This window comes from Camelus ferus, chromosome 8 (assembly GCF_009834535.1).
Source record: "Camelus ferus isolate YT-003-E chromosome 8, BCGSAC_Cfer_1.0, whole genome shotgun sequence".
In the NCBI taxonomy this organism is placed as follows: domain Eukaryota; kingdom Metazoa; phylum Chordata; class Mammalia; order Artiodactyla; family Camelidae; genus Camelus; species Camelus ferus.
Window position 1 is genome coordinate 53,712,239 of NC_045703.1, and position 23,086 is coordinate 53,735,324.

At 33.0% G+C, this 23,086-nt stretch overlaps 1 long non-coding RNA gene across 1 annotated transcript; it reads right to left on the bottom strand.

The window, feature by feature from the left end:
* Positions 1–2,899: 2,899 nt before the first annotated feature.
* Positions 2,900–22,913, bottom strand: LOC116665426. The gene is made up of 3 exons (XR_004322026.1): positions 22,903–22,913; positions 11,435–11,437; positions 2,900–3,350 (listed from the first exon to the last, which is right to left on the bottom strand). It is a non-coding gene; the product is annotated as an uncharacterized LOC116665426 (long non-coding RNA).
* Positions 22,914–23,086: the final 173 nt, after the last annotated feature.

Here is a 23,086-nt window from a genome sequence, read left to right on the forward strand (position 1 = left end):
TATTATTACTAAGGTGATTGATTTCATAAACCAGAGGTCACTGACACCTTTTATTAGAAGTAGAATAGAAGTCAAATTGCATGAATTAAAAAATATGATTTAGTAGAGGGAGAAATTCTGTATTATTCTAAAAGAATATTTCTTTAGAGAACAGAGGAAAATAAAGTCTTTATCTTATAAAAGTCTTTATCTTATAATCTTTATCTCAAGAAATCGAAATTATATAAATGAGAATATTTTACTCACATCAGATACTACCTTTTCTTGCAGAGTTTTGCCACTCAAACAAAAATGATAAACAACCACTCTATATTGCCTAACACACAAACTGCAGAAGAACTTTTTATAATAAAATTTTAAATATCATTAAAAGAGAAGAGATTTTTTTCTCCATGAACTTTTTGAAAATTCACAACCACTGTACAAGCTCCTCTGAGTATCTGTCATCACAAGTAGATCTTACAAGTGGATCTACTTTGCCATTCAATTCCTCAAGAAATTTATAGCGTTGTTATTTTGCCTTCTCACCCATGGTTGCCTTCCCAATATTTCCCACACAGATTTATGTAAGTATGGAATTCCCTGGTAGCTGAAGAAAAATTATGATTATCACCATCTTCAGAATTTCATCTCTAGCATCCTTGAGTGTAAATCATACTTTCTAAATAAAGCAGCCATCATCTTTATAACATTTACACTCAGTCAATGATGCCAGGATGGCTTTTTTTTTTTTAAACCAGATAAAAAGTAAATCTGTATTCCTGGATTAAACAAGAAGAAAGACATACATTCTTAGCATTTGAAAAGGTTTTCACTACCTAATAAAATAAAATATTAAACTGCTACTACTCATCTAAACTTCTATAAACTCCCTTGGTAAACAGTGATTTTGAAAAACAATTTTTTTCCTCTAAAAATTGATGGACTATGTATCACTGGTGTGATGACTTAGACAAAAAAACCTCTGAGCATCACTTCATGCTAATAAATTCTCAAGAGAAGAGATACTATTTCATGCGATAAATTGTACAATTTTAGAAACAGCTACATTTTGCCAGTTTATTGAGTGTATTTCTATATTTGATTGCTCTGCACCTGTGTGAAATGATCATTAAAGCAGTATGTATTCTGAGTGAATTACAGAGCTTGCTGGCCTCATATTGATATTATATTCATTTTTTTATGTTAAATCTACTTAAAACATCAGGCTAATAATGAGGAACTCAGGACAAAAATTTCTATTACATCTACCAACAGGTATGTAACTCAAATTTTTAAGAAATGTGGATATTTTATGCATCTTATGTTAGAAACATTCTTATTCTCTATTTAAGAGCTAATGAAAATGCAATGACATTACGATTATGCCATTTATCATCAACTGCATAACAATATTGAATGCATATTTATATAATATTGGAAAAATCACCAATAAGTGACCAATCCTATAAATATAGTTATTTGAATAGAGTTATCAATATTACAAGCTCTAGAAAACTACTTGCGTGAATAAAGCTACATGAAGCTACAATTTACCTGCATTTTGAAACAAAAGGGAAATGCCAAAGGTGAATTTTCTTTTCTCAGGACATATTTATAATGTTTTATTTATCCTCAAAGTTCTAGAGGATCTTTATGATAAGAAAATTATTAGAAAAACAGTATGATTTCAATTTGTTTTAGAAACTCTTACTTAGAATTTTTTTTTTGTATTAAAAAATGATGGTCTTTAACCATATGGATATGCAGTCAACCTGAAAATACTGATGCGTATTTTCACAGTCCATGCTCACCTTAGATGGCAATTGGGTTCCTATGTTCTCTGATAGTCATGAAATTTGAGCTTAACTTCCCTTCCATGTAGAAATGATGACCCAGTATTTTTCTCAATTTCTCATAGAATTCTTGAAGAAATTTGTTTTTTAAGTGTGGGAGAACTCTGGGATCCTCCATTTATAAAAGGGAAGAACAAATCTGACTCCATGTTAGATCTGTTCCTTTGGCTTTAATCCTGTGCTCTGTTTCCTGAGCTTAGTCATGCTGGTTCTGTACGTTTTGTAAAAGAATGTTGCCTGAAGCCTGAAATATGTAAGATAGCAGTTCTCAAGGCTCTGACCTTAAGGGTATTAACACTTTCCCACTCATATAAAGATAAAAAGTTGCAGAACAGAAAATAACACTTGTCTTGTTGGAGGTTGCCAGGGACACCAGGACCTGACCTACATGGACAGCTACAAGAACCAAAATTTCTGACACCAAGAAGCTTGCAGCAACCAACCACAGCCTCTCCCCTGCTTAGTATAAAAGGAGCCTGAATTCTGACTTGGAGAAGATGGTTCTCCAAGGCACTATTCTGCCATCTGAATAAAGTCGTTATTTCTTGCCCCAACACCACATCTCCCAATTTACTGGCCTGTCATGTGGCAAGCAGAACAAGTTTGGAGTTGCTAACACATTCAATGACTTTTTTTGTTTGTTTCTGTAAACTTTCCCCATCCACTGCTTTCCTTTCTCATTCTCAAGTTGCTTCATATGGGGCGCTATTAAAAATAAATGTCTATGTGGCAGAATTCAACTGAAGGTATGTATCTATGGTGACACTGTGGTAGCACTGAGGGCAAGTTATGTGATAACTAGGTTGACACTGCAAAAATGAATCTCATGCATCCTTATTACTAAAAGGCCTTTGGCCATTTTACCATTTTTTTTTTTAATTGAACAAACTTATGGTTACCAGGGGGGAAATGGGATGGGAAGGGATAAATTGGGAGTTTGAGATTTGCAGATACTAATTACCATTAGATATTTCTGTTACCCCAAAAGGTAAAGACCCCAGTTCTTGGCTTACCTGAAAGATAAGTTTACAGTTGGGAGACGGTGTGTTGTGTAGTGAGAGATTTTAAAAGATTTACTTAGAAAAGGAAAAGCACACCTCCAAGAATGGGAGGCAGGCTGATCCAAGGGAGGAAAAGGGGTGGTTTCTGTCTCCCCTTTCACTTATAACCTCACTCAGAAGTGGTCTCTTGACTGATTGATGGCTCTTGCCCCTGGAATGCTTAGTCATGTTTGATCCCTTTGTGCATGCCCTTACCCCTGGTGTACACAGTAAAACCCATGGAGGGTGGGGCTAAACCACAATGTCAATTACAATACAACGAGCACTGGGTCATGTCCAGTTAAGTCCTTTCTGCTACCGTGCAGTCGTGGCTGTCAGGTTCTAACCAGCTTCTTGCTGGCACTCATTTAGAAGAAGTAAAGCCCCTTTATCTGGAGGCGGGCATGACGTCATCTTCCAGACCATCCTCTCTCTCCTCCATCTGTCTGCTCAGTGCCCTTACTTATCTAACTACCTGATGTTTTTTATTGGACAACTTCTCCAGCAGTTCCCCAAAGCCTCTGGGTATGTTGCTTAGAACCACCTCCCATTTTGTATCTTCTTTTTTTTCTATTTTCTGTACTTCTTGGCCCTATCTGTGTATTCTTATTAATTTCTCATGGAGCTTTTAACCCTTAATTTGTGCAGTGGTTTCCATTTGTTTTTCTTGATCCACACTTTATCTTTTGTTGCCCTGGTCTGTGTCCTGGGAGTCTGATGTGTATGGACTGCCTGCAAGAGCTTCTTTGTTCCCCACTACCAAGCTGGATTCAACCAATGGGAAACACAAGCAGGAAACTGAAAGGGCGAAAAAAGAAATCAGAATATCTGTTCCATTGACTCTCACATTACTAGGTTCCATGTGTTTATTACAGCCCTCAACATTAGAAGACTGCTCTTGTGGGTGGCCATATTCATCCCCCAGCCTTGCCTTCTATACCCTGACTTCCATACTGAAAACAGTCTAATATGTTTTTCTCAACCAAAATAATTCTTTCTAGGAAAAGATATGGTGCCTGAAGTTATCTTGCAATTTTTTTTAACCTGATATACACACCTAAAGTTGTCTCATTTGTTTTATGATGATGATGATGTTTTTGAAGTAAACCACAAAAAAAAAAGCAAATGATGGTAATAGAGGGTTTTGTATATGCTGGGTCTTTTATGAACTGACAGAGGGATGAAAAATTAATGTACCTAACTACACCAAGAAAGACACAGTCTGATATTTGCTAATTATATGAAACAAAAGCTCTTAAAAAATTATTTTCCAAAAGAAAACTCACTTCAATGGCATACTTTTGTCAGGAAAGCACCTGGCATCTGAAAGAGAGAAAATGTTTTTTTTTAAGTGAAATAACAAGAGGAAGCTTGAAATTAAGCAGTGTTATTTTGTTTTAATATAAGGGCTGATTTTAGCTATTATATTAGCAAAGAGGCTGGTAGATAGAATGTATGTGTTTTCTGTTTTTTTTTTTTAACTGAAATATAGTCAGTTTACAATGTGTCAATTTCTGGTGCACAGCACTTAATCTGCGTGTTGGTGAATTACAGTAGGCTTTTTTTTTTTTTTTTTTTTTTTCGTTCCTGGTTTCCATGAAGCCCTTGAAGAATCTTCACTGAACCTTGAGAACTAAAGACACTGAGCAAAAATCTTCCTTTCAACCCCTCTCTCCTTGTCCAGCTGCACCCTAAGACCTAAGTGTAAATTACAGGTCAAGATTTCCAGCTTCAGTCAGACTACTTTTCAAGTCTCAGCTTCACAATTTTTGGCTTTGAGATCATGAACAAATTTAAAACCTTTTAATCCTTTTGGTTTTGGATAAGTCTTCTGCTGTATGAGAACAATATGCAACTCATGTTTTAAGGCAAGAGTAAGCAAGATTCTGTGTTAGGAGAGGAGAATACATTGGGCAAATAAAATACTTTGGGGTTACAACCAACTTCTCTAATGAATAACCCTGATCCCCTTCTAACATTAGTGACCCCGGTCACTTCCGAATGAGGCTGGTAGTCTTTCTTCTTCCCAGGCATGGAGCACAGAGTAGCTTGCTTAGCGATGGAATCTCCTAAGAACAAACACATTCCCCAGCAAAAATATGTGTGCCTTGGGATCTTACTCCCCAAAATTCAACTCCCCAATATGTCAGTCACATTCCTCACTGACATAACAGATGGGCTATAAAACTTCTGCTGACCATTACCTGAATTAGTATTAAGCCAGTGAAGTTCTCAAGAGGCTCCAGAGTGTTTTCTGCACTTTTATTCTCCCACTGTGCATTCAGGGACATCATATTGGCAGCTAGAAATTAGCCATGGAGGAAACGTTATTATAAAAATTGGCAAACACTAAAAATCAAAATTTTGCTTTGTTTTCTGTTAGGTTTATAAAAAGAGCTTTTTCTTTAACTCACTCACCATGGATTCAGGCCAATATGCCTTATAAGCAAGTGCTACTCAACTGGTGGTTCATGAACTAACTCTGGTTGTACTGCTTGTTACTACTCTGTCTAGGATTCAGTACAGCAATTGAATGTAAGTATTTGGAAAAGTTTAGAGCATTTTGACACTGTCGTTACATTTAAATGCATGATCATTTTTTAGTAATTAATTTCTTTTCAGTTTTACAAATGCTCAGTCCATCACGGACTGGGAGAAAAATATGCCCAGTAATGCACTGCTACAGACCTGGCGCTTAAGTAGTCCCCATTCCTTGGCATCTATCTCTACAACTAGATCACTTTCAGCTTTTTGCCCTGACATGGAAACTGGAGCTGGCCCCATCTCTTGGTTGCCTCCCTTTCTCACTGTTTAAGGACCAAGAATGGTTGATGTCTGAGCCAACTCAAATCTCTGCAGTAAACTTTAATAGGCTTACTTATTTCTCTGCTCTATGATTTCCATTTTTGTGGGAACTCATTTTTATGAAGCAAATAAGAATATTTCTCTAATGTGGAAAGCTATCTGAGAATCAAAAGAAAGAGATTGGCCTGGATAGAAGGAAGAGAAAATGGTGTTGGCGAATGCAGCCAAAAGTAATTCTGCAGTGAAAAGCTTTATGGATCTTAGAGACTTGCTTGGAAGTTCTGGTGCAAAATATCTTTATTTTTAAACCTAAGCTTATTTTGAAAGCCATAATTTACTTCAGAAACTCTGGCATTTATTTCAAGCACTTCAAATAACCTATTGAATATTTTACAGTTTATATTTTCCCTAGTCTAAATTTATACTAAAATAAAAGCCTCAGTGTTATTTTAAACGTCAGAAACCAGAGATGAAGGGAAAACCTTAGGCCAAAGACTGGGTACACTTTATCTCCTGCATGTTCCATCTGATTATATTACTGTCAATTTCAACTGCAGGCTAAATTGTGTAGACAAATTTATATTCAGCTTCTGCTTGAACATCAGATCCACACCCTGTGCCTCCACAAGTTATCTTCCCACTGACTCCTGACTACCTCACCCTGGTATAGCAAAAGGGAATTAATATTTATATAGATTCTATTATGTGCCATCTCATTTACATTTAGTACTGCATTTAATGTTCACAGTTATCAAGTAGGAATATTATTAGCCTTAATGTACAGTAAATACATATGAAAGTTACAGAGGTTACATAATTAGTAAATGACAAGACTAGGGTTAAATCTATGCCTTTTATAGCATGCAGACAACATTTATTCATTCTACAACCTTATGCCATTTGAGCCTCCTTAAGCAAAAACTTTCAGTTTCCAAAATGTGCCTCATGCCAGAGTCTGGGCTTATGAATAGTTCAGTTCCTTTCACCTTTTCTTTCTTCAGTCTGTAATTCTTGTAGACAGCCCTCACTCACATACCTAACTCTCCCCGAATTTCATGTCACTTGGTTCTGATTAGTTTTGTGAAATATTAGTTTCTCCAAAAGCAAATCCATTGTAAAAGCAGATAAAGGTATAAATAAAAATTCACTCTGTTTGGAGGCTGTAGACACTGTGGCACTTAAATGAGCAAACATAATATTTAACCAAAGGAAAAAAAAAATCACACACAAAAAAAAAAGCATAGAGAAAAACTAACCTTGCATTGACTATGGTTGCTCTAGCTGGATTTCGGAAATAGTGATGTTAATATATATCAACTAACACCATTATCTTTAAAAAATAAAAGTGACCTTTAACAGGAACAATATGGACAATGATGAGAAATAAGGAAAATTCACTTATCCTTTTAATAGAAAAAATGCTACCCATGACCGTATCCATTAGGTAACTAAAATAAAAAGAGACCCTAAATATATTCTGCAGAAAAAAGGAAAAAAATGTGTAATCAGAATGTAAGTTTTTATTGAGGTTTAATTTACAGATAACAAAATGTATTGTCTGTTGAGTTTTCACAAGTGCATACACATGAATAACCAGCATTCAAATTAAGATACAGAACTTTTCTTTGGCCACAGGAAGTGTCCTCCTGCTCTCCCCTATCAATTTCCACTATTATCAGGAGAGACTACAATTTTGATATGTACTATCATTGATTAGTTTTGCTTGTTCTTGATCATATTGTATACCTGATCAAATTCTGCTGTGCCTGCTTCTATTTTCCAGCATAATATTTTGAGATGCTTCCATATCAAGCAAACATCAACATACTGTTCAATTTAGTAAGAGAGAAGTATTCATTTTATACCACCATTTACGTATCTATTTTCATGCTGATGGACATTTGACTTTTTTCTTTTGTGCTTACTTTTTTTTCCTATTTTTGGCAATTACTAATAAGGCATCCATAAATATTCTTGTATGGCTCTTTTTGTAAACATCAGCTTTTATTTCGTAGTTAAATTAACTGTGGAATCACTAGTTCATAACATATGTATGTGTTGAACTTTTTAATAAACTTCCAAACAGTTCTCTACACTCACAAATTTTATTGCCATTTGTGAAAATTTCAGTTGCTTTATACCCTCTTTGACATGCTGCCAGTCTTTTCAGTTTGGCCATTCTATATATGAAATGATCTCTTACTGAAGTTTCCCTGTTAATTACTGATGTTAAGTACCTTTTCAGGTGCTCATTGACCATTATTATACTGTGTTTTGTGAGGTGTTTGTGCATGTCTTTTCCCCCTTTTTGTTGGGTTGTTTCATTTTGTTTTGTTTTATTTATCATTGAGTTATGAGCCTCCGTATGTTTTGTGTATAAATACTTTGTAGGCTGTACACAATATGAATACTTTCTCCCAATCTGTAATGGCCTTTTCATTTTCTTTTGGTATCCTTTAAGATCAGAAATTTTTAAGGTTTATGAAACTCAATTTAGCATTTTTCTTTTATGTCTAATGTTTTGTATTGTACAAGAAACCTGGCTTACTCCAAGTATTAAGGATATTTACATAAATTACTTTCTAAAATGTTTTTGTGTCTAGTTCTTAAGTTTAGATTTAAATTATTTTTTGTGTATGTTGTGATGTAAGGCTTGAGGTTCATGTTTGTTTCTTACAAGCTATGCAGGTGACTCCTTGGGATTTACTGGAAATAAAAGTTGTTTCCCTCTTTAAATTCCCATTGGAATTTGCTCAAATATCTATTCATCCCGTTTGTGTGGATTTCTTCTCAATAATCTGTTATAGTCCATTGATCTATCTATAGAACCTTAGCCCAATACTACACTGTCTTGATCACTGTATCTTTACAGCACTTACTAAAAATCACATTGTGAGTTCCGCAAAATTATTTTTTAAGATTGCTTTGGCTATTTTATGTTTCCGTATACATTTTAGAATAAGCTTCTCAAGTTCTGCATATTAAGCACATTTGCATTTTATTTTCATTTTTTGAACTGATTTATAATTTACATACAGTGAATTGGAAGCATATTAAAGTCATAGGAAGTTGGTGACTTGTGACAAATGTACATACTTACGTAAACCACAACTCTCTCGGTACAGAACATTTCTATTATCTCAGAAAGTTCACCAGTCCCTTTCCCAGGAAATCCTTATCTCAAACCCAAGATGCTATCAGTATCTTGATTTATGTCACCATAGATTTTTTTGTCTAATTTTTACATAAATACATTCATAATGGTTGTACCCTTTTGTCAATGTCTTTTTCTCAGTATCATACATCAGTTTTGGATGTTTATTCATAATTGTGTATCTGTGGTCCATTTCTTTTACTGGTAGGTAGGATGCCATTTTGGGAACACAACACGATTTGTTTATCCATTCCTTTAATAATGATCATTTGGGGTTGTTTCTAGTTTGGGGCTTTTATAAATAAGTATTGTATGAACATTTCTTTAAAAAATTTTAGATACATGCTTGTCAATTCATTCATCTTTTCAAGTAATCTTTTCTACTCATTGGCTCTATACGTGTCTTACATTCTGGGCCATAAGGAAAAAAAAATGTAGTGGTGTGATACACTGTGAATTTAGCTAATTGCATGGGTTTCAAAAGAATTATTCTAAGAATGCGCTGAGAGATGAAGTTAAGGGTAGAGGGTGATCACTTGTCTCTTCTCTAGTTCTAACAATACTCACAAGTGCAGAAACAGTGGTACCATGATGCTTGATTGCAGAGGGCAACAATGTTTTACCTATATAATGCTCAAGACTATGTTAAGCACTGTGTTATGTACTGGGGTTACAAATCTGAAAAAGGCAATTACAGCCTTTAGGAAAGTAATAGTCTAGAAGCAAGAGAGATTTTACATAGATGATTACCATGCAATGTGACATGTATAATAATAAATTCTTCACTAGGCATTATAGTAGCATAAAATGAATAAATATTTCAGGAATAGTGACTGATTCCTGAAATGTCTTAAAGTGTGAGTGGGAACTTTTCTAGACTGAATGTAGTGTCAGTTGCAGGATTCCAAGTGTAATGAAATTAAAAGCCAAAAATGGAGGCTAGAATTAGCATGGTGTGTGCAAACACAATGTATATATTTTTATTTCACTTAACATAATTTCATTAACATTTTCCATATTTTTACATAATCTGCATAATCAACGTGTTTAAGAGTTGCATAATACTATTCCAAGTTATCATTTAAAACAATTTAAGGGTAGTTAATTTTCTTCTTTCAAAAAGTATTTCTAGTTTTAGAAATGTTTATTAAAGCTCAGTCATACAATAAATATAAAAGATGTATGCTTTTAGAATGATGCATTGTGTTATTTTTTTCTCTATATAAAAAGATGTGTATTTATCTTTATAAATAAATAACACACGGTATTTTTTCTTAATCAGCATAGTCTTGTTATTTTGAACTGTGGAAGCTACATGAAATATTTTGACCATATGTGCACCATCTTTGCAGTCCACTCATTGCTAAAGTGAGAACCAACTTAAAATGAAATATATGGCTTACAAAACTATGTTCCAAAAACTAAATCCTAAATGTTAAAAAAAAAAAGATGTATTAAGGTTTAACCACAATTTTCTTTATTTTTCTTGATTCAGATATAACACATAGTTCTATACGTCTATCCAACTATTCTCCACTCATCGATACATCCATCCACCCACCTATCTATACATCTAGAATTTATATATTAAATACACATATGCATATTTGGAAAAGAGACAAAATATTATATTCTACATGTCAATATGCTTTATAAACTAAGAAAATAAAGGTGAATGAGGCAGGAGTTTCAAAGAACACAAATGTCTCATTGCCTCTTTCAGCATACTTGTGATTTTGTATTTACCATCAATTATTTGTCATTATTTGATTAAATAATCTCATGAAGGTAGATATTTTAAACTGAATGGCATTTATTTCTTGTGGAATTAATTCTTTACAGAACTAGGAACCCTATTTCATTTGGATCGCCTATAACTAATATGCTATACTAAAGATCATTCTTAGATGTATACACTGTCACTTGTGGGCCATTCACGTGTCGAATAACTTCATTTATTGCCTTGACACGATTTCTACTGTAGCTCACTTACTTAAGGCAAAACAAAATCAAATTGTGTTTTCTTATTTTGGAGGGAAGAATAGGAGAATGGTCAAAATTTTTACTTCAATAACATGATAAATAAATTAGAAAGATGAATGGTTTAGACATATTTATTTCAACAAAATATCTTATAGACTCTAGTATGTAAAATAAAGATAACACTATCAGAAGAAGGTAGAACACTAGAATTTAGAGCTTATAAGAAAATGTTATCAAGGACACTTAATGCTAGAAAAAAAAATGCACATAAATGTTAGTACTTTATGTTCCACAGAAAAGATTTTAGCTGAGAGACAGAATTAAATGCCATCTTATTTCAGTCACAAAAGAATCAAGTCTTTTCTCTTTTCTGGGTTTTTAATGCAAGATACCAACTATTATTAAGGTCATGTTTGTTTAGTTTTCTGGAATCAAATTTAGGTTTCATTTTCTCATTCATTTATGCATCTTTTAGTTTCGTGACATTTGTTTCACTTACAGTTTTAAAATATTAAAATAGTTTTGGACTTCAAATGCCTACATGATTCAAAGCTACTTGTGAAAAAAAGAGAATTTAGCACAGACTGTTATTCTTAGTTTTTCAAAGAAACTTGCACCTACTCACTCTGTACTGTTGCAATAAAAGCCTTAACTCTGTTACCAGAAAGACTGACGAAGATTGTGCAACAATTAAAACCATCATCAGCAGGTAACTTTCCTTTTCTCAAATTAACTACTAGGTCACGTGACAGATTAATAAATTGAGCAATTAGCCCTGAAAGAAATTTGAAGAAAAATATGAATAAATTTTCTGTGATCCTTAACAATAAAAGAATGTTGCAGAGTATTTTAAATAAATGCAGACCTTTAATGGATTTTAATAGTTCAAGGTGTCCTTGCTTATTTTTTGTCATTATATGCTTGGTACCCACATCATGCTGATTTGTGCACAACATGCAGATAACAGCTATGTCCACTCCAACAGCAAGGCTGGAGGATCTTTAATTCAAGTGGTCACAGCCTTCCATTTATAATTTTGTGCAGCTTAGTCAAAAGTTTTTTTAGCAATGGAATCTGATTGTCATAATTTGACCTAACATTTAATCTAATTAACCATGTACAGGAGGAAGCATCAAGAATTATGTAATGCATTCCCTTGGGATAGGAGGTGGTTGGAGTAGATTAAAATAAATGAGTAAGTTGGATATGGTAGGAAATTGAAACTATACAACAGCAATAACAGTATTTATATCAGAGTTTAGCATTACATGGTTTTCATTTTTAATCAATCATATTATTGACAATAAATATGCAATAAAATATGTTTTTATAATCTTAGCTTTTCTATTAGATGCATTCTGTTGGTATTTTCTTCTCTCCCAGCAAGCAAAGGTAACAGACAGTTAAGTGTTTGCCTCACTTGTGAAAGCGTAGCGTAGCTTACCTAGCACAGTAGGTGTCCTAACATACAGAGTAAGTAGGGCATTGGATGTGCTAACATTACTCAGAAAAATACTTTAAAATATCCATGATTTATTTCATCATACAAGAAAAATGCATGCATTAAGTATTCTGATCACATGCTGATCCATGTAATAATTTTTCTTGTGTACTTTCCCCTTTTTATAACTCAGAGGCTTTTGTTTCAAGTGCTACATTTGCATGTATTAATTTTTGATCCTGCTTAAAACTCTGAGATACACTTACCCGTAAAATGGTAACCTATAATAAATTGTTCTTGCCGATATTATTATGAGATTCTTCTTAGGTAATAGATATTAATGTGCACTGGCTAAAAGTGTAACATATTAACACATTTCATTGTAATCGTAACGTAACAATCATGATTATAAGAACTCTCAAACGTATACCTGTACAACTGGATATGAACACCTTAGCTCAGTGACCACTGTTTCCCTGACAAAAAGAACAAAAAGCTTCGTTCTTCATTCTCAAGATTACTTTGGCTATTCAGGATCTTTTAAATGGTTCCATACAAATTTTAGGACTGTTTGTTCTGTTTTTGTGAAAAATGCCACTTGAATTTTGACAGAAAGTGCATCGAATCTGTAGATCGCTTTACGCAGTATGAACATTTTAACAATATTCATTCTTTCAATCCATGAGTAAGGAATGAGTAAGGAATAACTTCCCATTTAAAAAAAAAAAAATGACAATGAAAAGCTAAAAAATAAGGTAAAAGGGAAATGTATACAATTTCAAGGATACACTGGACTTATTTCCAAAGGCATAAATATAATTAGTCATACAATCTATTTCACATAGCCTTGTAGCTCTGCTCCTAATTTGGAGGAAAACATTCATGTATATTCTTCTCTTTTGTTATTCATTTTTATAGTTTAAAGCATAATCCATGGCAGTTGACACGGTCTAACAAAAAACATCAAATATCAGAAAGACAACAAATCGTTCTCTACCAAATCCCAATAAAAGAGGAATATTTTCCTTACAACGGTCACAGTACAATTTGTTACTTTTAATAGTGTCATATTTGTATATGAGAAAAGATAGTTTGCAAGAAACCCAAGGTTGGAAACATTAAATAAGCCAGTGCTGCAATAACAAAACAACAACAGCAAAAAACTCAGCTATGGTGATAAAAAGAAACAATTAAAAAGACTGTGAAAATTCAAATCCAAAATCTTTGGGAGCATTAAGTAGGGGGCTGAAACAACCACTCATTTCTCTGACATTAAAATGGTTGCCAATACAGAAACCACATGGTAGAATTTTTATGAACTTCATTAAGTATTGTCTCATACCTATACTTTCTCTGCTGTAAAATTACTCATTGATAGAATTCCACTTCAATGTTGTGGAAAAACATTTCCTATAAGAACAACTAGAAATTTGGGTAATTTCTTTAACGTGTTTTATGTCATTGAAGAGCTGAAGCAGCCAGGATTTGAGGGGACAGGGACCCATAAAAGGGAAACTTGTTACAGTGAGTTAACTTCTGTGCTACACTTTCGCCCTGGAGCCAGTTGGTAATATTGAAGCTGCTCTGCGCAGGAAGCTGAGTTTAGCAGAAAGCAGCTAAGATGGAGAAAAGCTAGCTGAGGAGAAAACAAAGGCAGTTTGGAAATGCCCGGTCAACACCACTTTAGGGGTTAAGATCCCAGAGATAAGAGAAGCCCAGTGAAGTGAGACCGATACTCTGCTTTAGTTCTTGGCATGAGGCGTTTGCCTTCCAAGCTATACAGTGGGAATGTTAGAAAGCAGCTGAAAATGTGATTGCAATGTTTGAGAGTCACAAAACGAGTTCACAACCCACCTGGTTAAACACCAAAGGTCTTAGTATGGACCTTGGAAGGACACATACTTGAAATGGGTGTAAACCAGAGGTAGAAAAAGCCTAGTCAAAAGATACCATGGAGAGAATGAAAAGGCAAATCACAGATGGGAGAAGATACTTCCTATCTTACAACATGAATATACATCCTTTTATATCCAGAATATAGACACATTCCCCTACCTTGATAAAAACAAGATGGGTGACCCCACAGACATAAAACATGCAAGGGCTTAATTCAATATTTTAACATAAACAAAGAAAATATCCAAATAGTTAATAAACTTTGAAAGAGCTGATAACGGTTTATGAGTCATCAGGGAAATGGACATAAAACCATAACAAGATTTCATTAAACATCTATTTCAGGAAAAATTTTAAAATAACAAGTGTTGGTTTAGAGGATTTAGAGCAACTGGGACTCTGTGAGGGGGTAAACTGGTATAATCACTCTAAAAACTACTTGGAACATATCCATTTCTTACAACTCAACAATTTTAATCCTAGATATAAACTCAACAAAAGTATGTATGTATGGGCAACAAAAGATACAGAATTTCATGGCATCACGATTTGTAAAGGAACCCAACTAAAGAATTATCTGGTCAAAAATATCAGTAGTGCCTTGGTTGAAAACCATGATCTATACAATAAAATATTATATTTCTTGAGAATCAACAAATTAATGCTATATGTAAGCCACTGATATATTCCACAAACATAAGATTGAGAAAAAATAAACCAAGTACAGACTAAATATTTTACAATCCCATTTATGTAAATTCAAAAGGCAGAAAAATCAATCACTGTTGATAGAAGACAAGATGATGGTTCCCTTTGTGTGGAAGCTGAGAGGGTACAGGTATTAATCAGAGTGTTTTTCCATGAGTATATTTGCTATTTGAAAATTGTTAGGTTATGCTATACTTTTATGAGTGTATATATATATATATATATATATATATATATATATATGTATTCATTACAGTTTAAATTTTTCATTAAGTCGCAGCCTGTAATATATAACTGGATGTTTAATATCAAGATTTCATGTATGTGCATAGTTTAAGGCAATTTCAATTTCTAAAAAAGATAGAATACTATTTAAAGTAAAATAAAATCACCTAAACAGATGTCATTTTTATTTCCTAGATATGTGTGTATTTGTAACGTATCATCAAGGGGGTCTTTTCAAAACTCTATTTAAGAAATGTATTCAAGTTCTTATGCTTATTTTTTATTTTCTTTCAAAGACAAGATTCTTCGGAATGTTTTTCATTTCTTAAAAAGTAACTCTGCTTCCACAAGAATAATAAAATAGACAGCGTATCAGGGTACCCTACAGTGAAATACCATGGCAACAGATACTTTGGCTGCATCTTTTTGACTGTGGGCAAATCTGCCCAAGTCTGTCAAATTCAATATCTTCAAATTGCCATTAGAAATAGTAATATTACAACAGGAATAATTCTCCATCTTGGCCATATATTCAGTTAAGAAATATATCTGACTATATGGTGAATCAAAAATAAATCACCCAGTTAAGGATTATATGTATAGAGAACTAAACATTAAATATAAACCTTTTTACAATTTCACTAAATTACTGTATGGTAAAAAATAATATATGGGTTAAATGAATCAACATAGGAATTTATATGCACATATGTATTTACAGGGTTGTGATAGAACAAAGATCACAGAATTGAATTCTGAGAGGTAATTGACTCTATAGAATAATTTATATGCCTGTATAAATCATAAATCATAAATCATAATATATCTACCAGTATAAAATTTGCTTACATGTATCATTTAATGTGAATATTCATCTTCTTAATTCAATATGCTCAGATGTCTGTCTTGTTGGTCTGCATCACTTATGCCATGCACTCAAGGAAGATTTCCAGGACAATATGGTGCTGCAGACTGAAGAAGTGTGGTCTAGAGAAATTAAAAAGGGGGTGGAGACAGCAGGAGTAGGGACCGGGGAGGGGAAAGGAAGGCAGTTTAGCAGTAAGAGGAGGAAGAGAAGAGGATGTGGAAGATGGGGGAGGAGACAGGATAAGTACTGTATGCAGAGCCTCCACTGGAAATGGTAAGGCCATGTGACAAAACTGTGGCCAGCGGAGTGTTAATGGAAATGTTCTCTGACACTCTTGGTAATTTCCTTTAAATGTAATTTTAAGCTCTTCTCCCCTTTTCTAAATCATGGGGTGATTCTGTGAATAGGAGTCACATGCAGCAGAGAAGTAAGACAAGTCAAGGGACACAGCACTATGTATCTGTCATACAACCCTCATTACCTACCCCTAGATTTTTTTATGTAATAAAGAAATAAAAGTCTATGCTGAAATACTACAACTTTCAGTTCTACTTTCCTCACAGCCAAACGTAACCTAATTCATGCGAGTCTCATTTCTCCTCCCATAGACCAGACATGGAGCTGGAAACTCAGGATAAAAGTATAGGAAATGTCCCATTGTACTCAAGAAGCTTATATAGTCTGGAATTTGAGAAATATTAAAATGTTAAACATTGTAATTAGTGCAGTAAATAGTTATAAGTGTAGCAATATTACCCATAACGTATAGTATTACAAAACAGGACCTGGAAGATGAGCTTTGAGCTGAGACATCACGAATGATTATTCCCAAGTGGATAAACGATCATTCCAGAAAAAGCAGTTCTCATGTTAAAAGGCATAAACTTATTACCAATTACTTCTCAATAAAACTGAAAAAATACTGAACACATGGTTCCTATAAATGTTAGCAAGTCTTATGCCAGGGTCATAGAACTTGAACATGAGAGATAGGTAAGACCAGAGACAGGCTCTATTGTTAAGTGAAAGCCAATCACAGAGACACTTCTAGGATTGACTATGGAATGTGAACTTTGGCCCATATGCAAAAGTAGGATATTTGAAGAATTTTAAGTATTGGGGATAAGTTGATCACACATTTGTTTTAAAATATCCTCTGGGAAGATGAACTGAAATAATGAGACATGAGATAGGAAACCTGATTAGCTCTGAATTAAGTAAGACAGAGTAGGTAGAGGCAGTTAAATTGATAACTAAAGATGATAGTTGTACAATCGAGAAGTGCCTTTTCCTTTGTCATGTGTGTTGGAATATGCTTATTGAAGCTTCTTATTTTAAGCAGAGGATGGCCTGTCTCTGATGTTGCTATCTCTTTAAAAAACATAAGCTATAGTTCTGGAATAAATTCTATCCTCCATGATATTTCCAGAACCAATTACTGAATTTCTTCTCAAAGGCTGCAACCGCCATCTATATATTACAGTATGAGAAGAATTTGCACAGAGAGATATCGACAGTAGAAATATTAACAGAATTATTTAATGTATATACTTAGCATTTGAGAAAAACCAATAATGAAAATATACTGTATCAGGACAGAAATAACTTAGTTTGCTAAGTTATTAAATTGAATGTGTATATATCATAAATGTATAGCTCAGCACACTTGGCTAAGTTTAATCAGAAAAAGAAACGGGATGCTAGCAAATTTGTTTACATTCTTATATTCACTGCTCACCTCTCCGCCAAACAAAGCTAAACACTATCCTGACTTTTGAAGATATAAATTTGTCTTTCTAGCTTGAATATTTTATGTATATTTACATACAATCAAACAGAATACAATCCTTTGTTTCTGGTGCCTTTGCTCAATATTTTATTTGTCAGATTCATTTATATTGTTCTGTGTACATGTAAAATATTCATTCTTATTTCTGTATGCTATTCTATTGAGTGAATATTTGTTTATCCCACATTTTGAACCATTACGACTAGTGCTATAACAAATATTTTAATACATGTGTTCTGAGGTATGTGTGGTCACATTCATCTGGGATGTACTCAGGAGTGTGTCACAGGTGTGCATATGCTCAGCTTTACTGAATATTGTTTAAGGGTTTTATGAACTGTATAAACATTTTTACAAACCTTTTCACCTGCAGTCTCTGACATTTTATTTTCTTATCAAACTTGAGATCGTCTGTTTCATTTTATATTAGTTATTTTATTTTATTTATTTATTATTGTATTATTTAAGTATTTTTGTTTGGGCAGTGGTGGGGGAGAGGTAATTAGGTTTATTTATTTTTAAAGGAGATACTGGGGATAGAACCCAGGACCTCATGCATGCAGAGCATGCACTCTACCATTTAAGCTATACCCTCCCCCGTTGGTTTCATTTTAGCCATTCTAGTGGATCTGTGTAAGTATGGCATGGTGTCTTTAATTTTATCAATTTTCTGATTATTAGTACAACTTTTGTTACTTTTTCTTATTAATTTGAAGGAGATATTTATATACTCAAATGAAGAGTTCTTTATAAGAGGTGTGTATTGTGAATATCATCTCTTGTTTCATGGGTGGCTCTTTAGCTCTCTCAATAGTGTCTTTTGAAGAACAGAAGGTTGCAAGTATAATATAGTCCATTTAGTCCATTTTATCAATTTATTTATCCATTTTATTTGTCTTCTTGGTCCACACTTGTATATCCTATTTAAGAAACCTTTGCCTACCTGAAATTCATCAAGATAATCTTCTATATTTTCTCCTTAAAGTGTTACTTATTTATTTATTTGTTTATTTATTTTACATTTTACATTTCCATGAGCTATCTTCCTGGGATTGATTTTCATGTAAGATGTAAGAAGGATAAACTGCATTGTCACTGCTGTTATAATAATACGGGGCTGTGTATGTTTGAGTCTGCTTCTGGATTCTCTAATCCGTTTTATAGTTACTTTCATCTACACTATCTTAATTAGTCTAGTTTTATAATATATGGTGATATCTGTAAGTTGTCCAGTTTACTTTAATGCTCCATGATTACTTTGCATATTTATGATTTTTATTTTCCTATAAATTTTGGTTCACCTGGTCTGTTTACACACATACAGACACACACACACACACACACATATTCACATAGTGCTGGGATTTTGTGTTAAATATATAGATTCATTTGGAAAGAAATTATACCACTGCATTATTATGTCTTGCAGTCAGTAAACATGGCATATTCATCAATTTTTTGTTCTTTAGAATCTCTCATTAATATCTACATAATTTTCAGAGTGGTCTTCTTATATGACTTTTATCATATATATTCCCTGGAATATCTTTTCATTCCCATGTCTTTTCATGGCTTGATAGGCCACTTCCTATAGTGCTGAATAATATTCCACTGTCTAGATTTACCATAGTTTATTTATCCATTCACTTACAAAAGGACATCTTGATTTCTTCCAAGTACTGGCAACTATAAATAAAGCTGCTATAAATATCTATTTGAAAGTTTTTGTGTGGACATAAGTTTTCAACTCCTTTGGATTAATTCCAAGAAGTGTGATTGCTGGATCGTATAGTATAAGAAAGCTCACTTTCATAAGAAACTGCAAAATTGTGTCGCAAAATAGCTGTACCAATTTGCATTTCCAGGAGAAATATATGACAGTTCCTGTTGTTTCATATCCTTGTCAGCACATGGTGTCGTCAGCATTCTAGATTTTGGTCATCATAATAGATGTATAGTAGTATCTCACTGTTATTTTATTTTGCATTTCTGATGACTTATGATATGCATCATTTTCTGATATGATTATTTGCCAACTGTATATCATCTTTGGTCAGGTGTCTGTTAAAGTTTCTGGCCCATTTTTAATTAGGTTGTTTGTTTATTTTTTTGTTGAATTTTAAGAGTTCTTTGTATATTTTAGCCTAAGGATTTTTTGACAGTTGGTTCTATCATTTAGTTGAAAGAGGTATGTTAAAATTTCCAATTATTATCATGGATTTGTCTACCTCCACTTTTATTTTAGGCAACTTTTTCATTGTAATTCCAGTCAAGTTATAAAGAACATGTAAATTTAAAACTGCAGTACTATTTATCTTTATGAAGTATCTCTCGCCCACAATAACTCTGGTATATATTTTTCAACCATTTATTTTCAATTCATCTTTTGGAAACATTTCTTTAAGACTTCTGGGGTTTCTCAGCTTTTCATAAGGATAATGTTAATTTGTACTTCAATTTGTTTTAAATGAAGGAACAAGAAAACAAAACTGAAAAAACCTTAATGAAACAAAGACAAATAATTTACCTGACAAAGAATTCAAAGCAATAGTAATAAGAATGCTAACAGAATTTGGGAAAAGAATAGATGAAAACATAAAAAATTTTAAGAAAGAATGGGAAAATATAAAACAGAATTAGTTTGAACTAAAGAATAAAATAACTGAAATGAAAAATACACTATAATGAATTAACAGCAGATTAGGTGATACGGAAGAACCCAAAAGCAATCTGAAAGATAGAACAATAAAAATCATCCAACCAAAACAAGCGAAAACAAATTAAAAAAAAAATAAAGTTAGTTTAAGGGACTTCTGACACAACATCAAGCATATTAACATTCACATTATAGGAGGCCCAGAGAGTGAAGAGAGAAGGAAAGTGGTAGAAAGTGTCTTTGATAAAATTATAACTGAAAATTTCCTGAACTTAAAGAAAGAAACAGATTCGCAAGTATAGGAATCATAGAGTCCCAAACAAGATGAGTCCAAAGAGAAACACTAGAAGACATATCATAATTAAAATAGCAAGAGTTATGATAAAGAGAGAATTCTGAGGGCAGTAAGAGAAAAGCAAAGCGTCACATAAAGCTATCAGCTGACTTTTCTTCAGAAACTGCAGACCAGAAGTGAGTGGCATGATACATTCAAAGTGTTCATAGGGAAAAACCTACAACCCAGGATACTCTACCTTGCAAAGTTATCAGTGAGAATTGAAGGAGAGATAAAGGACAAACAAAAACTAAAATAGTTCATCAATACTAAGCTGACTTTACAATTTGTGTTGAAGGGTCTTTTTTAAATGAAAAACAAAGGCTAGAATAAGAAATAAGAAATTACAGGAAAGGAAAAATCAGGTAATAGGCAAATAGATAATAAAGACTATGGATCAACCACTTAAATAAGCTAGTATGAAGGTTTAAGAGACAAAATTTGTAAAATCAACTATTAACTAAAAAAAAAAAACTGTTAAGAAGTGACATGAAGAAGTAAAATATGACATCAAAAACACAAAACCTGGAGGAGAGCAGTAAAAAGTCTACAACTTTCAGGATGTATGTTAACTTAAATGACTATCAGTTTAAAACAAGTAGATATAGCTATAGATCAAAATATATGAACTGTATCATAGCCACAGATCAAAAACCTACAACAGATACACAAAACCTAGAGAGAAAGGAACACAACACTAAAGAAATTATCAAACCACAAGGAACAGAAAAATGGAAGAAAAGAACAGAGAAAAATTTTAAGAACAAAGAGAAAACAAGTAACAAAATAGCAATAAGTACATACCTATTAATAATCACTTTAAATATCAATGGACTAAATGCTCTAATCAAAGATATAAGATAGCTAGCTGAATGAAAAAACAAGACTTATCTTTAGCTGCTTACAAGAAACTTACTTCAGAGCTTAAGACAGGCACAAATTGAGGAGATGATAAAAGATATTCAATGCAAATGGAAACAAAAAGAAAGCTGTGGGTAGGAATAATCATATCAGGCAAAATAGACTTTAAAACAAAGTCTATAACAAAAGTCAATGAAGGGAATTAAAAGAGATCATACAAGAAGAGGATAACATTCATAAACATAAATGTACCTAATATAGGAATATCTAAATATATAAAGCAAGTATTAACAGACATAAAAGGAGAATTTGACAATAATTCATAATAATAACAACAATACTTTAACACCCATTTTAATATCAAAACCAAAGATTAAAAAATCACATGATCATCTCAATAGTCACAGAAAAAGCGTTTGAAAAATTCAACATCCATTCATGACAATAATTGTCAACAAAGTTTTATAGAAGAAACATATCTCAACATAACAAAGATTATTTATGACAAACCCAATCTAGCATCATAATTAATGGTGAAAAGCTGAAAGAGTTCCCTCTAAAATCATGCCTACTCTCACCAGTTCTATTTAATATAGTATTGAAAATCCTAGCCACAGCAATCAAAGAAGGAAAAGAAATAAAAGGCTTCTAAGTTGGAAGGGAAGACATAAAACTGTCACCATTGTGTAGATGACATGATACTGTATATAGAAAACCTTTAAGTCTCCACCAAAAAACTATTAGAACTAATAAATTAATTCAGTAAAGTTGCAGGATACTAGATTAATAAACAGAAATCTGTTGCTTTTCTATAAACCAATAATGAACTATCAGAATAAGAAAACAATCCCACTTATAATTGCATCAAAAAAGAATAAAATATCTAGGAACAAAGTTAACCATGAAGGTGAAAAACTTACACTCTAAAAACAATAAGACACTGACAAAGGAAATAGAAGATGATAGCAATAAATGAAGATATGCCAGGTTTATGAATTGGATGAATTAACATTATTAAAATGTCCATACTTCTCAAAGCAATCTACAAACTTAATGCAATCTCTATCAAAATACTCATTATATTTTTTAAAAAACTAAAAAAAATCCTAAAATTTATATGAAACCACAAAAGATTTCAAATAGCCAAAGCAATTTTTGAGAAAAAAGAACAAAGCTAGAGGTTTCATACTACCTGACTTTATTGGACTATACTACAAAGCTACAGTATTCAAAACAGTATGGTACTGGAAAATAAAACAGGTACATGGATCAATGGAATAGAATTGAAAGCCCAGAAATAAACCCACACACTTACAGTCAATAACCTCCAGCAAACAAGTCAAAATATACAATGAGCCAAAGATACTCTCGTTAATACATGGTAATGGGAAAACTGAACAGATACATGTATAAAGAGAAATTTGAGTATTTTCTCAAACCATACACAAATATAAATTCAAAATGAATTAAAGACCCAAAGATAAGACCAGA